The following is a 16,620-nucleotide window of genomic DNA, read 5'->3' as shown; positions in this document are numbered from 1 at the left end:
TTTCTGCTGCCTCATCTTTAAAACACTGATGCTAGCAATACACAATGTTGGCATTTTGTGAAGTTTTAAATCATTCATATATGTGTTCTGGTTAGCGTCATTAGTATGTTCATACACATCAGACATTGCAATAGTGCTAGGCATATATTGACCACTCAATAACTATTATTCACTTCTAAAATAACTTGAAATTTTATGTTTGCACTTGTAGGTGAAAAAATATGGACAACACAGAGGAATACTTACTTGAATTTAAAGGCTACAATTTTGAAAGGTCTTTAGTTAATATTCCTATAGTAGAAAATGTGGAAGATTTTGAAATTAGAGATGATGATGTCTTCATAATCACATATCCAAAATCAGGTAAGTATAAAGAGTGGATTCACAATCATAACTTTTGCTTTTCTTTGGTGTGTGTGTGTGCGTATGTGTGTGTAAATGTGCTCTTTTTCAGATATCAAAAGCAGCCTGACCTACATTTATATATCCATTAAGGATCAGAAAAAAGTTAGATGAATCTCAAATCTCTACTACCTAAGCCCATTTGCAATGGATATATTGTCAATTTTGTTATATATATATATAATGCTGAGCCAAGAGCAGGTACTGGGTAAATGCTGACCTGTTGACATGGTCTGCCAGACAGACCTGACACAGTTCAAACTTATCTTTTCTCTAATTTGTAAATGCTTCATGGGTTGAGATATTTATCATGTTCCAAGATGTTTCATTTTCTTAAGAAGTATTCCATGACAGCTGAGTTCCACTGAAGATTCTCAAAAACGTTTTCAACCAGCAAGTTCTACTAGAAAATAAAATAAGAATGATTTTGAGATTTGTGAAGACCATCATTACAAAGAAGTAGTAAAACACAATCCTGTTGGGCTAAACAAGTACTAAGAAGAGTAATAGTGACTTCTACTTCAGCAGGGCAGGATACTTGGCTTGGTTTGAGTTTTTAGAGTGGCCCATGTAGATTAAGAGGTAAAGCTGAAGTTATTAATGTCCACATACAATGTTTTGCTCATTTATAGTGTAGTTTCCCCAGAATACCACAAGCAAGTTGGTCATACATGGTTAGACCACATAAGTGAATAAAAATGTCATATATATATATATATATATATATATATATATATATATATATATATATATTGCTTTGCTCATGTCAAGTTCTGCTATTTCCTGACATCCTTGGATGCTTAAATAGTTTACAAAACCACCTTACATGGTAAAGAGAAAAGGAGGGGAAAGTGAACTCGCTATAATTTTGTTAATTTGTCTATAATTCTAAAGGGTAAAGTTCTGAAAAAGGAATTTCATGAAAGAAAAACAGGTACCTACAAAATATAGTCAAGAGGGACTCAGTAGCCAATAACATATTTTAAGAAAATATAGAAGAAATAAGCTCCAAGATTCCAAACATAAAAAATGACACAAAGAGGGAAATGCTAATTTCCCTGATGTGAATAGTGCAGGGTGTATGCATGTGTGGAAATATCACACTCTACCCCATCAATATGTAGAATTATTATAAGTTAAGGAAAAAGTTAAAAACACGAAAAAAGACCTAACATGGAGCAGGAAACAGAGAAGGAGAGGCAGAAATAACCCAAATCATCACTGTCATGGAATCAGAACAAACACAGCTCTTCAAGAGATAAAGGAATTTAGAGTCTTTGATTTTATCTTTATTAACTTTAATGTTTCATAGAGACAAAAATGAAAGTTGGACAAAGTTGTTAGCATACATAGAGTGTTTAAAAGTAAAGAAAGCTGAAATGATTTTATGGTGAATGACACTATTGTTGACTTAATTTTTAATGACTAATTGAGTTTGAAAACAAGATGATTTATTTTTTCAGGTACCATCTGGACACAGCAGATACTAAGCTTGATTTATTTTGAGGGGCATCGTAACAGAACTGAAGACATCAAAACAATAGATAGAGCTCCCTTCTTTGAATACAATACTCATAATTTGGACTTTATCAAAATGCCATCCCCTTGAATCTTCACTTCCCACATCCCATATTATTTAGCTCCAAAAGGTCTGAAGAACAAAAAAGCTAAAGTATGTCATACAGCTTAAATCTCTCTCTCTCTCTCTCTCTCTCTCTCTCTCTCTCTCTCTCTTGCACAAACAAAATAACCTGCTTTAAGTAGATTCCCCAACCTCACTAAACCACAGTTTTCCAAATGTTACAATCATTGTATGTTTAGGATATTGCCTTCCACAATAAAAATATACAAAAGTCCTAAAAACTATACCTGTAACAAGCAATTGTGGATATAATTTGCAATTTATTCTATAGCATATAACAAAAATTCTTTCACACTGGCCATGAATGCCATTCTTTTTTATGGTTTCATAGAATTTATTGTGTGGCTTTGCAATAATTAATGTGTATTTGATGGACAGGTAAGTTGCAGCCAATGGATGTCTTGTGTTGTAATAAACATTCCTATAAAGGCTTGCAATTTAATTCTCATGCCATGTTTCAATTAATGTGAAGTTTACAAATTAAAATGTCTTATATTTTAAGTGTTGACAGGGATTATCTAACTGTTTTTATGATATATGAATTATACTTCATCAAATACCATGTAGGAATGCCTCTGTCCTCACATGCTTACTAATAATGGGAATTATCAAATTTGTCTAATATGCTAAGTAAGAAAGTAATCTCATTTTTGAGTGATTTAATCTTTCAATTTTAATAAGATTATCCTTTTATATATTTTTATAGGCCTTTAAATAACCTTTTTATTCTTTGCCCGTATTTCTTTAGATTTCTTATTTACTGTTTGTGGAATATTTACTTGGGGCAAAGTCTTCCCCTTTAAAAAGAAAAGACTTTTCTGAAAAATGGTTTAAAACTTTTAACCTTATGTAACCCAACTCTTAATACTTCTTTCCTGACTTCTGGTTCTGGTGATTTACTAAGAAAACACAATACCCACAACAAAGATTATGTAAATACCCTCCAGCTTTTTCCTAGCTAACATTATTTTTAACCTTTTTTTTGGAGGGGGGGGGGATATGGGATTGAACTCAGGGTCACTCAACCACTGAGCCACATCCCCAGCCCTATTTTGTATTTTATTTCGAGACAGGGTTTTGCTCTTTCATTTCATTTCTGTGGTTATATATTTTCAGCACCTCTCTCTTTTTTTTTTTTTTTTTGAATTTTTTAATATTTATTTTTTTAGTTTTTGGCGGACACAACATCTTTGTTTGTATGTGGTGCTGAGGATCGAACCCCGGCAGCATGCATGTCAGGCGAGCGCGCTACCGCTTGAGCCACATCCCCAGCCCCTCACCACCTCTCTTTTTGAGGCTGGCTCTGAACTTGTGATCCTCCTGTCTCAGCCTCCCAAGTAGCTGGGACTATAGGCTTGTGTCACCAAGCCTGGCTATATTAAAACCTTCTTAGGATTATAAATTAAATCTTATACTGCTTATTATATATGAATATTGCATTATACTTGTCCCAAGAGTCACTAATTGACACAGAATAGTTTTTTAAAATTTTCTGTGTCAATTAGTAAGGAAAAGTTTTCTATCAACTTTTTACAATATAGTGTAGTTCCACAACGCTTGTCAAATGTGGATTTTAATTTAAGAGACATTTGTTCTGGGAAAACAGACATTGCAAAATACCAACATTCTTCGAGCTTCATTCTATGGCTCTATTTTATCAGGTCTACTTTAATACCATCAATATGTACCTTTTATTATTCTTTTTACCCACTTGTAGATATTTAACATAGAAAAAAGTATAACTTTTTAATAATCTTGTCAATTTACTCCAATTTTGTGGTTATATATTTGCATTCATGCTGCAATGATAAAAATTTTATATTCTCCTATTTTTAGATTTTCGGGATATAAGGAGTTTTCTATTTTACTGGGTTTTCACCCTCTGAAGAACTAGCTTTTTTCCTGGATGTATACTTTCATTTTAATATTTGTCTCATTTTAGTATATATCTTTCCATCTTCTTTAATTAAATGTTCAGTTTACCTATTTCCAGCATTTATTTTTGTCAATATTAACATTTTAAAAAGGATATCACTTTTAGTATAACTATGGATATGATTTTGTTAATGTTTAAAACTCTGTTATTTCAGTTTTACTTTTATAATTGGTTTCAGCTCTTTTGAGATTTTTTTTAGTTTGAAAGTGTTTGTATAGTTTTCTATCATGGGCAATGGTGTTTACATATTCTAATTTTTGAAATTTATTTAAAAGTTAATTGTCAATTGCATGATCAGTTTTCAAACATGTAATATGTTTCATACATGAGAAAAGGAGATAAACTTTCTGTGTTGGATACTTATACAAATTTTAAAAACTAAATGAAATAAAATTTTAATAATCAATTTTATAAATTTATTTTTGCTTTTATTGTTATGTTAAAGACAGTTCTCTGTAAGTGTTCTACTATGATTGTGGCTAAATCAAAATATTTACAGATTTACTGGAACTTTTCCATTGAAGTTTTTCTATTATGAGCATCAGTGGACAAAAGTTCTTTTTCTGTTGGTCTTTGAAAACAAATTATGAGACATCCTGTTAAATCATTTGACCTACAATTTTACTTAATTTCATTTTGTTCCTTATTCTCTAATTCTCTGGGACTTTGCCACATGTTTGTTCTTGACTTGAAATGCCAATTCCATTGCTGCATAATATAACTTCTGAAAGTAGTTCTATCAGATCTGTACTTTCTCTTCATAGAAAAATTAGAATATTCCAGAATTTGCATATCACTACATGCTTTTATTCGTGTTCTTGAGAATGGCCTTTGGGCACATATGCAGGAATTCTCCTAGAATATATATCCAAGTAGGGAACTGCAAAGCCAAAAGTACAAGGATTTTCAGTTCTATGGGATGGGGCTATATTTTCTGAAGAAAGCAGGTGTATCAGTTCCTGCTAAATTGCTAATGGACGTGTTTTGACTTCCTCCTAGTAATGATACATATCAGAATTTTAAATTGTTTCAATGTGTTATTTATGAAGAGATATGTTAAAGTGATCTTAACCTACATGTCCATACTCAGTAATGAGATTAAGCCTGTTTTGAAAGGTTATTGACAATAATTATTGTGTATTCTGTGAAAGGCCTTTTTTTGGTTCAACATTTCATTAGTGGTATTTTCATATTAATTTTTTTATACAGTTTCTGTCCTATAAGTAAAAGAATTTATTTCAACACTTTTTGTAATAGAGAAAAATGGGGAGAACACCTAATTTTCCATGACTAGAAGAATGGATTAAGATGATTATGATTCATTCAGCTAATGAATATGATGCAACTGTTAAAATCTTGAAATAATATGCTGGAATTGTTAATATTATTTATAATTCTTCCTGCAGATTCTTTATATCTACAGAAATCCTAAAGATGTTTTGGTTTCCTATTTTCATTATTCAAATTGGGTGGCTATATTAAAGAATTCTGAAACTTTTGAGAATTTTATGAAAATGTTTCTAGATGGACAAGGTAACTATGAGTTTATTTATCAAGGAACTTAGGGAAGATATTTAGAGAGATGGAAAAGGGCAATTGTACAATGGATGCTCTTGAGTAGTTACTATGACACATCAACTTAGTCTGCCACCCAGTGGCCTTTCCTTCCTTGCCAGGACCGTGTGGGTCTTGTCAAGTTTTCAAAGGCATGTTGTTTAGGAAACATTTTGACCAGTCCATAAAAGGCTTACAAATATTCTATCAATTTAAACTAGCTACAAATATAATTAAAACAATACATTCCAGAATCGCTAATGATCAGGGTGTTTGTGTACTCTCTCCTGGACCTGTGGGAAGCCTTCTAGGGCCATGGTGGAGTTTATCACTCCACTACTGATGAGGATTGAAAGTTGCAAGGGACTTGTAGTGAGAAGTGTCAGGATCTCACTCATTTAAAGATTATATTCAGGTTCTGTCTCATTGTAAACAGGTAGCTTTGCTATCCAGAAATCTTAGAGAATAAGAAGAAATGGACATGTGTTTTCTGGTGGATATAGGAAAGTGGAGGAACTTGCTTTAAAGAAATCTGATTTAAACTTAGACCCAGGGGCATTCTCATTTTTTTATTGCTGCCTTCCTACATCCATAAAGTCGCTTTTCATGGTCACTTCTCTATGAAAACCATGATTGTTCCCCTAAGCAGTAATCATTTCAAAACTGTAATATAGTTGTTCAGTGGTTGGGCCTTTATTTTTGTTTTTGTGACTATAAGGAGGAAAAGACAGAATACTTTGCTATTCAATAAGTGCAACATCTCCACCTTGTTACTAATTATTTTTTTATTTTTATTTTTTTTTTACTAATTATTTTTTGCACAGTGGTGGGAAGTTGTTGGTTTGATCACATAAGAGGCTGGTATGAACACAGACATGACTTCAATATTCAGTTCATGAGCTATGAAGATATGAAAAAGGTAATAAGAAGTATTTTTAAAAATTCTATTTTTTAAACCTTTTTTTCTCCTGGTTTCAGGAAAACTCATTCTCCTAGTCATTTTCATACATATTTCATAGGCTTTTGGAGGGCGAGTGGGGGTTCTAATTTCCTGCTTATCCATTAATTATTCCTGGTTTTCCTCAAGGGTGCCTTCTCACTACACACAGTCACCATGGTTATCATGTAACAACTGTAGCATTAAAGGCAACCTCAAATATCTAGGATACCAATCTTGTAAATCATTTTTATTAATATTAATTACGTATTAACGGCTTTTGTTATCTGATTTCTATATGACAATATAACATGCACTGATCATATTCAATCTCCCTTCTTCCACTCTCTTACCTCCCCTTCGCCCTGGACCCTTCATAGGTCCTAGTATTCACGATTCTACTTTCAGTCATTATTTGTTGTTGTTCTCACGTGTGCCTCTTGTGCTACTTGTCTTTCTATGTCTGGCTTATTTTATTCAACATGATCTCCTCCAGTTCATGAATTTTGCTGGAAGATTTCATTTTTTATATCTGAATAATAGTCCAGTTGTGTGTGTGTGTGTGCACCATATTTTCTTTATGTGTTCATCTTTGATAGACACCTAGGCTGAATCCTTATCTATTGTGAATAGTGATACAATAAACATGGGCATGTGAGTTGTCTCTTGTATGGTGACCCTGTTTCTTTTTGATACATACCCAGGAATGTAACAGTTGGATTATACAGTAGTTCTGTTTTTAGTTTTTTTTTTTCTTTTTGAGGATACACCATACACCAAACATTTTCCATGGTTGTTACACTTAAGAAAGTTCATCAAGGAACACCATGACACTGGGGAAAGAAGCCACTTCAAAGACAGGATAATTCTTGCTATAGATGAGGGTGAGCCCTGTGAGGCACATTCTTCCTGTTTTTTAAAGAGAATCTTAAAACTAGTTCTCATGTGAAGTCATAGGATGCTTATATGCTGGTGAAAGTTTCAAAACTGACTGAAAATTTTGTGTAATTCAAACATAATACAGTTAAAGTTTATTGTTCTGTGGTCTCTGATTGATATGCTGATTCATTAGTACATCATCTATTCAGTTATTTAAAAAATCACTGAATGATTGCTCTGTGACTGGTACTGAATCTTGAGTAATAGATGACTGAATCTTTTATAGACAGAATTCATAATCTATCAGGGAAAACAGGTACTCACCAAGCTAGTATATGTAGTTCAAAAGTAATAAGTGAAATTATTAAGGAAAAGTCTACCTACAATGTCAATGTGCATATGTACTGAGAATAGCTAATATAGTTGATGGTCTTTTTTTCTGAAATAAATAAATAAGAGCTAACAGAAAGAAAAGAAATGGGAGAGACTTATAAGGAAAAAGGAAAATACATGACACCTTTGAAGACCTAAGGGAAGAACTTGAACAATGTTGAAGAGATGAAAGATTAATATAGAGGGGTTTTGTAGGAGCCAGATTTTATAAGATCTGTGGGCTATGTAAATGAGAGTGATTTCTTTAAAGTTAAAAGTAGTCAAGAGCCTCTTAAAGAATTATTAAGAAGGGTAGCCATAGAACATAATTCATATTTTTGAATATTACTTCCATTCAGAGTTGAAAAGGAAAAATAGTGAGTATAAGGAATCCAGTACACACACAGACCAGTGTGTTAATCCACTGAACATCAGTGCTTCCTTGGATTGGAGTAATGTCATTATGAATGAAGAGAATACAGAGTTTTGAGGCACAATTAAGATGTAAAAAAAAAGGGATTGTACAAAGGACAAATGATAAAGAGAGAGGTATCAAGGATGATTCCTTTATTTCCAGTTGGTGCAGGTGTGCAGATAGTGGTCTCATTCGTGAAGGTGTTTAGGGCACTCTGAGGCAGGGTTGGGTTAGAGGGGGATCAGAGGAGCTTGAATATGACATTGTTTTTGACCTGTGAAGATTAAAGTGATTTAGAAGAAATCAAATGAATAGAGTGAGAAACAAATGAAAAATACAAATCAAACTCAAAAAGATTTCTGCCTTTAGATATTAATGCCACTAATTTGAACATCATCACTATAAAGAATATAATGGCAGTAGCCTGGGAGGCTGAAGCAGGAGGGTTGAGAGTTCAAAAGTAGCTTCAGCAATTTAGTGAGGCTCTAAGCAACTCAATGAGACCCTATCTCAAAATAGAATATAAAAAGGAATAGAGATGTGGATAAGGGGTTAAGGGGCCCTGGATTCAATTCCCAATACCAAAAAGAACAAAAGAATGTATGAGAAGAATGAATGTGGATAAAATTGATTGGGGTAGGATGGAGTAAGGAAGTAAAGGAGAGAAGGAATATAGACGTTGGTCAACTCAAGTTTTCCGCTTTAGAGCTCTTTCTAGAGAAACCTCACAATGTTGTCAAAAATTAGATATTCAGGGCTGGGGTGGTGGCTCAGTTGGTAGAGTGCTTGCCTAGCATGTGTCAGGAACTGGGTTCTATTTTCAGCACCGTATTTAAATAAATGAATAAAATAAAGGTACATCAACATGCAAACAATATTTTTTTTAAAAAAAAACATTAGGTATTCATCAAAGTTGGAATACGTTTTGGAGTCTTCCTTTGTCTGCTGCTTCCCTTGGAAATGTCTTGGTAGTTTTACGAAACACTGCCCATGCCTGCTTCTCCAGTGATAAACCCAGCAAGATGTGTAATCTCAGGGCAGTTTCTCTCAGAGGATTTTTCACATTTCTCACTTAATTAGTAGTAGTAGCCCTAGAACCTTAATGACTATGCAGGATTATTTTCTACTTTCCTGTCACAAGTAGAGTTGAGTGGTATATAATTGAACTAGAAGCAATTATAACTATAATGTTTAAAGATTCATATTTAGGTGGAAAAAGTCAAGTTAAAAGACCAATAATTCATTATCATATAATGAGGATGGAGGTTACCATTGGGGGAAGGACAAGGTTTAAAATGAGGAAAGGGTGTTTATTGGGGGGTTCTGGAATGTGTGTCATTTTCACATGTGTATTTTAAAATGTAAAAATTCTGGAAATACTGTAATTTATCTTAAGAGAAATGATACTCCCCTTTGGGGGGAGTCTAATATGAGAGATTTAATCATTCCAATCCTGTTATCTTTTCCTTCAACATATTGGAACTGGCTGATGCCTCTTGGAAAGAAATGCATATATACCTGAAGGGTGTGGGGCAGTTGTCTTTGGAGACCCCACAAATACAGTGGTAAAGAAGAGAGCTGCCCGTTGTGTTACCATGAAAAACCGTTTTGTGGAATATGGCTCAGAATATTGGACAGTAATAGGTAGTAGAATTAGGGAACAGCTGGTGTTCTGAAGAATTGGCCAAAGTGCAAGACTGTAGCAAGACCTAGAAAAGATTCTCTGAATCTATGTTATGATTTAGATATGACCTGTCCCCCAAAAGATCATATGTGAGACTATGAAAGAAAAGTTTAGGGATGATATATGATAGGATGATAAATGGCCTGATCTAATCAAGGCATTAATCCCCTGAGTGGTAATTGTAGGCAGGTAGGTAGGGTAGAGCTGGAGGAGGTAGGTCATCAGGGATATTCCTTTGAGGTATAATGTCATGAGCTGATTGGAGCTCTCTCTGCTTCCTGGTGTGATGTCTTGAGTTGCTTTTCTCCACCACATTCTTCCACCGTGATATTCTGACTCACTTCAGGCCCTGTGGAATGGAGCCGGCTGTCTATGGACTGAGACCTCTGAAACCGCAAGTCTCCAAACAAACTTTGCCTCCTTTAAGTTTATTCTTGTCAGATTTTTTGGTCACAGCAATGAAAAACCTGACTAAAACAATCTGTGTTTCATCTTCCATTAAAATTATTCACTGAAGTCTACATTTCAATTAACAAGCTGGGGTTTATCTGATACTTTGGTTAATAATAGTTAGCTTTTGGGGAAAGATTTTAATTTTATCTCTTATTTCCTTGTATGTGACAAGTATAGCTGTTTTGAAATTCTTTCAGATATTTCTACATTTGTAACATCTATAGTTCTATTTTTATTGTCTTTTTTATGCTAGAGCTTGTTCACATTTTCTTATCCCTTTGTATTCATTTATATCCTGATTTTATTATTTTTTTCTGCACCCAAGTTTGGTGTAGAAATAAGTTAATAACTGTGGTGTGGGAGACCAACCTTGCTCGTGACTGAGTCACACTCCTCCTCTGGGTGCTGAAGTGCTCAATCACAGAAATGTGGCAGAGCTTTCCCCACCCTTCTTGGGTTCAAGGGTTGGTGTCTCCTGCATGGGTGTGTCTTGCTACAGCCCCATGGGTGAAGCTATGCTCACCTGTTCTTTTGTAATATAACCCCTTGCCCTGTTTAGGATAGAATCTTCCATGGAAGTGCCTTGTGTGTGTCCCCTTCTCTTACTGTGCCTTTGGGTGTGGCCTACCCAGGTGTCAGTCAACCTGGTGACAGTGGACATCATGAACATAGACTCAGCCCCCTGAAACCTGACCCCTTGCCTCATTTGAATAGCTTCTCCTCAATAAAAGGGGTAAGGGCATGTGCACTCTCTCTCTTCTTGTGGACCCTTAAGGTCAGAGGAGCCATCACAGTGACCCCAAAGAAAAAGGTATTTGTGTCCCTTGTGTGGTTATTTTGCACAGCCCAGTTAGCCCAGTTCAACTTGAGTAACCCCTGAGCCTTTTCTGTGGACCTGTTATTTTTATTCATCCTCTCACACTACATTTTTTCCCCTACAAGAATACAACTAACATACTCAGGAAGTTAGCAAGGCCCTGTATCCTCTGTCCCCAACCTGCCAACCCATCTCCATTTCTTGTGAGCACATAGTGTATCGAGCACTTTGAAGTTCACATTTCATAGGGGTAGGGGATTCAGGTTTCTTTAGTTGAGGGCTCATTTTTTTAATTTTATTCAGAAAAGAAATCCTTGCTTCTTGAATTGAAAGAAAAGTTTCTTTCTCATGAAAATTGTTATAACCTCTTTGAGATACAGTTTTTCCAGTTAAGTACTCTTGCCTATAATAATTCTGTTTAGGTTTTATCCTCCCACTGAAATTTTTACTTGTGATTAAATATCCATGACATAAAGTATATTTTTTACTTGTGATAAAATATCCATGACATAAAATATGCCACTTTAACGACTTTGAGGCAGGTACCAGGGATTGAACTCAGGGACTCTCGACCACTGAGCCACATCCCTAGCCCTATTTTGTATTTTTTTAGAGACAGGGTCTCACAGAGTTCCTTAGCCCTTGCTAAATTGCTGAGGCTGGCTTTGAATTCGCCATCCTTCTGCCTCTGCCTCCTGAGTCCCTGGGATTACAGGCATGAGCCACCGATCCCAGCCTGCTTTAACTATTTTTTTAAGGGAACGGTTGTGTGGCATGAAGTATGTTCATATTCTTGTGCCAACATCACCACTCTCCTACTCTAAAATGAATTCATATTGCAAAACTGAAACTCTATATTCACAAGGCTATAATCCCTCATTCTCCAGTCTCAGCTCCCTGTAGGTCTTGTAAAAAAACATTCTACTTTCTGTGTTTATGAAGTTGATTAGTCTTAGTATATCATATCAGTGGAATCATACAGTATTTGTCCTTTTTGACTGGCTCATTTAACTTAACTTACCATAATGTCTTCAGGGTTCATGCATTTGTAGCATAATGCCTTCCTTCTAAGGCTGAATAATATTCCAATGTACATATGTACTACATTGTATTTGTGTATCTCATACATATACATACATATAGATCACTTTTATATTCTGCATTGTGAATAATGATGTATGAACATGGTGTACAAATCTCTCTCTGAGACTTTAACTTTCAATATTTGGGGTACATACACAGAAGTGGATTTGTTGGGTCATATTGTAATGCTGTTTTTAGGTTCATACTATTTCCATTGCATTTGCAGCATTTTTATATTTCTACCAACATGCATAAATCTTAAGTTTTCTGTGTCATTGGTCTTATTCTTTTCTGTTGTGGTTTATATTTAATAATAAAAATATTGAAGTAAAAAATAAATAAAATATTTTAAAATTAAAAATAATAATAGCCTTCCTAATGGGTGTGAAGTGGTACCTTACTGTGGTTGATTTGCATTTCCCTAATGATTAGTGATACTGAGCAGCTTTTCATGTACTTATTGGACATGTGTATATCTACTTTGAAGAAATCTCTGTTTAAATCCCTTGCCAATTTTTAATTGGACTGATTTTGTTGTTCTTGTTGATTTGTAAGAATTCTTTATGTATTCTGGGCAGTAGAACTTTTTAGATATTTGGCTTCTTATTCTACAACTTAAATTTCTTTGTTCTAATGTCTTTTTTGTTTTATTTTTTGTTTGTTTGTTTGTTTTGGGGTGTGTGTGTGTGTGTGTGTGTGTGTGTGTGTGTGTACTTGGGGTTTTCAATGTAAAAGATAATCTTATGTGCTAACAGGGACCACTTCATTTGCTTTATTTTCTATTTCAGTACCTTTTTTGTTTTTATTGCTTAGTTGCTCCAGCTAGTATTTCTAGTATCATAATAAATAAAAGTGGAAAAATGGAGTTGAACTTACTCCACATCTCGGATGAAAATCTTTCTCTTTTAGTTGAGTTTGCTGTTAGCTATTCCATATAAGACTTTTTCATGTGGAGGTAGTTTCCTTCCATTGCAGATTTATTGAGAGTTTCATCATACAAAGATGTTGGGTTTTGTTAAATGTTTTTTGTGCATCAATTGAGATAATCATGTCAGTTTGTTTCCCCATTCTCTTCTCATAACAAACTGCATGGTTCATATGATGACACTTCTTTGCATTCCAGCAATCAATTTCACTAGAATATGAAAATGTTGTGTGTTTAGCTGTAACTCATGCATACTCATGACTCTTTCAGGACCTCAGAAGTGCAGTGCTGAAAATCTGTGGATTTCTTGAGAAAGAACTTAGTGAAGAAGTTGTGGATACTGTTGTGAAACAGGCTTCATTTCAGAACATGAAGACTAATCCACAAGCAAATTATGATGATATTGTAAAACAGGAACTTGGAGTGAGAAACAATGAAGGAAATTTTCTGCGCAAAGGTACTATTCAGTAGTTCTTAGTAGCAAGATGTAAGCTGTCATTCAAGTCCTTGATACCTAGGAGAAATAGTAAGTGCTTCCATTATGTCTCTCCAAGTAACAGTGACATTTGGAACCTAGAGAAATTAAGCATCTAATTGAGAGTAGGTCTGAAGAGGTTTTCAAGAAACCTAAGTGTTTTAGTATACAAACTGACACATTAACTTGCTTAATTAATATTGCCTTATTTCTAAGTCACATGAGCCTGGTCAGGTATATTAAATGAGAATAATAATCCTTATGTTCCCTTTTTTCTTCTAGAATAATCTAAGGAGTAAACTTAATGTGTGTTTTGCTGTGCTGGGAGGAGGTTTGGATTACTGTGTTCCCATGTGTCGTCACAAAGAGTGATATCTTATTAGTGCTATCTGCTATGAATTCAGTTACTTCAAAAAGTCCTTGAAATCATTTTTACTGTGATCTTATTACATGCTTGAAGTAGTTGTCAAGAATGAATATTATTTTCCTTGTAACTGATACCCTTTATATTCAAATTATTATTATTATTATTATTATTATTATTATTAGTAGTAGTAGTAGTAGTAGTAGTAGTAGTAGTAGTAGTATAGTACCAGGGATTGAACTCAGGGGCACTCAAGCACTAAGCCACATCCCCAGCTGCTATTTGGTATTTTATTTAGAGACAGGATCTCACACTGAGATGCTTAGAGCCTCACCCTTGCTGAGGCTGGCTTTGAACTCAACGTTCTCCTGCCTCAGCCTCCTCAGCTGCTGGGATTACAAGCATACAGCACCACACCTGGCTTCAAATTGTTAATTTTTGATTTAATCATTTAGTGTATAAACATTTTAAACATTTCACTTCTACTTTATTCACATTTTATGTCATAATTGGCTCATAATTTACCAATAGGATGATGGATATTAATTTATGAACAATTGTATAAACAACTTGTGGAAATTGCCCTAGATATTGATATATTTTAAAATTCCTTTTTTGATGACATTTATTATAAATTCTCCCTTTTAATTCCTCAGCTACAGTAGATAAAAAGCAATTCTCATATCCCTAAGAGCTTGTTATCTTTTTCCAAAGGCCAATAATAATATCTATACATGTGAACCTGATAGCTGGAAATGCCAAGTTATTTTTCACTTAAGAAGAATGGCATAATGTAATCCCTGTGGTTCAGGAGGCTGAGGCAGAGGAATGCAAGTTCAAAGCCAGCCTCAGCCAAAACAAGGTGCTAAGCAACTCAATGAGACCCTGGCTCTAAATAAAGTACAAAATAGTGGTGGGGACTGGTTCAGTGGTCGAGTACCCCAGAGTTCAATCTCTGGTACTCACCCCCACGAAAAAGAATGGCATAATGATGGTTTAATCTTGTATAAAAAAAAGATGCAGAAAGAGAAGCTCTGGTGCTCTATATGACTTTGATTTTATAGGTTGAAAATACTTGAGTCTTGTTTGTTTTGTTTTTTTTTCAAATTGAAAAAGAAAGAAATACTTATCTTGGAGGGTTTTAGTAAGAATTATATTACAGTTGATAAATGTGGTTCACTTAGTATGAGGTTCACTTAGTATATATACAGGAGTATATATATTAAAATACTTTTTAAATTCTAATATATTCGTATCTTTATAGTTTTTTATTCCTAAGGATCACAGAGTGGGAAAGGCTAACATATGAGGAAGTAAATTTTCAATCTCTTTACTGCATTATTTTGTTCCTAGATTGTTTATTCAATCATTCCTGTGTAAGAAAAGATGAGGTCTCCAATCCTGTGGACCTGAATAAATATTTAGCTTGGTTGAAAAGAGATTAACCCATTAATTTCCAATTTTTAAATTCTGTGAACACAATAATATTCACATATTATTAGAAAGTTAAAAAAATAGGTATATTGGTTGCTCCATTTAAATTTGACAGGGGTTCCACATCTGGGACAATAGGACACATGGGTTCAAATGGTTGAGACAGTCTTTAACATGATGTGTTCTTTATTCACCAAAGTGCCATTCATGTTCTTATCCCATTAGGTACCATTGGAGATTGGAAACATCATTTTACTGTGGAGCAGAATGAACGATTTGACCAGATATTCCAAAGGGAAATGAAAGACTTTCCCCTCAAGTTCGTCTGGGATATAAATGAGGAGTAGAATTCTAATCAAACTATAAAAGAATCATATAAACTCTAATCAAATGCTATACCTTAACATACATAATAACATACGTAATGCCTATTACTAATTATACAACTTCATTAACAAAATAAATAAACTATGCTTAGATCAGTTGCCATGAATTCTTTAAAATTTAAAAAAAATTAGTTTTACTTTAATAATTAAAATTACAAATCAGAAATTAAAATGCTTTTGCAGCTTTGGTACCCTGCATGAAAATGGCAAAACAGGAAGCATAAAACATGACTTGGAAATATATTTAGAGACGATTCTGTGCCGCAGTCTGGCTGGGCACACAATCACGAGCCACCACACAGCTTGTAGATTCAAACAGCAACTCTTTATTCCCGAACTCACACCAGCCGTCTACAAACACGTTCTGGGGAAATCCACGTTCTCTGCCCAAATCCACCTCCACTGGGCTTCTATCTCCAAAATATACTGTCTGAATCCCGTGAGAACTCAAGGGGAACTCAGGCAGCAGGATATGCCCTATTCCCAGCAGGAATAATCTTAAACCTTAAACCTGGAACCTAAACCGGGAACGCCCTAATTCACCTTGGTCCTTGAGCAAGGTCACCTACATTCAATGTCAATGCAACATGGGGTACGCTGGCAAGGAAATTGTCATACCTACTTGGCTAATGGCTCCCAGCATCTCCCCCCTTCTGATTAATTAGACAACAAGCAATGTGGCTTAAGGACCATGCCTGGTAGGTTGTCCAATTCAACATATGGTTCTTACCCGTCATCGGAAAACTGACCTTTAGGCGTCAGCCTCCTGTCTTAGGTTGATACCACTGCAATTGAATCATACCCATCACTGACCACCGGTCCAGCATACAGCCATACTTGTGGATAGGTCTATGCACCAGTG

The 16,620-nt window shown here is 34.7% G+C and overlaps 1 pseudogene; it reads left to right on the top strand.

Moving 5' to 3' along the window:
- Positions 1 to 221: 221 nt before the first annotated feature.
- LOC139706212 (amine sulfotransferase-like) lies at positions 222 to 15,795 on the top strand (annotated as a pseudogene).
- Positions 15,796 to 16,620: the final 825 nt, after the last annotated feature.

Source organism: Marmota flaviventris, chromosome 6 (assembly GCF_047511675.1).
Source record: "Marmota flaviventris isolate mMarFla1 chromosome 6, mMarFla1.hap1, whole genome shotgun sequence".
Taxonomy (NCBI): Eukaryota; Metazoa; Chordata; class Mammalia; order Rodentia; family Sciuridae; genus Marmota; species Marmota flaviventris.
This window is presented reverse-complemented; position numbering and strand designations above follow the sequence as displayed.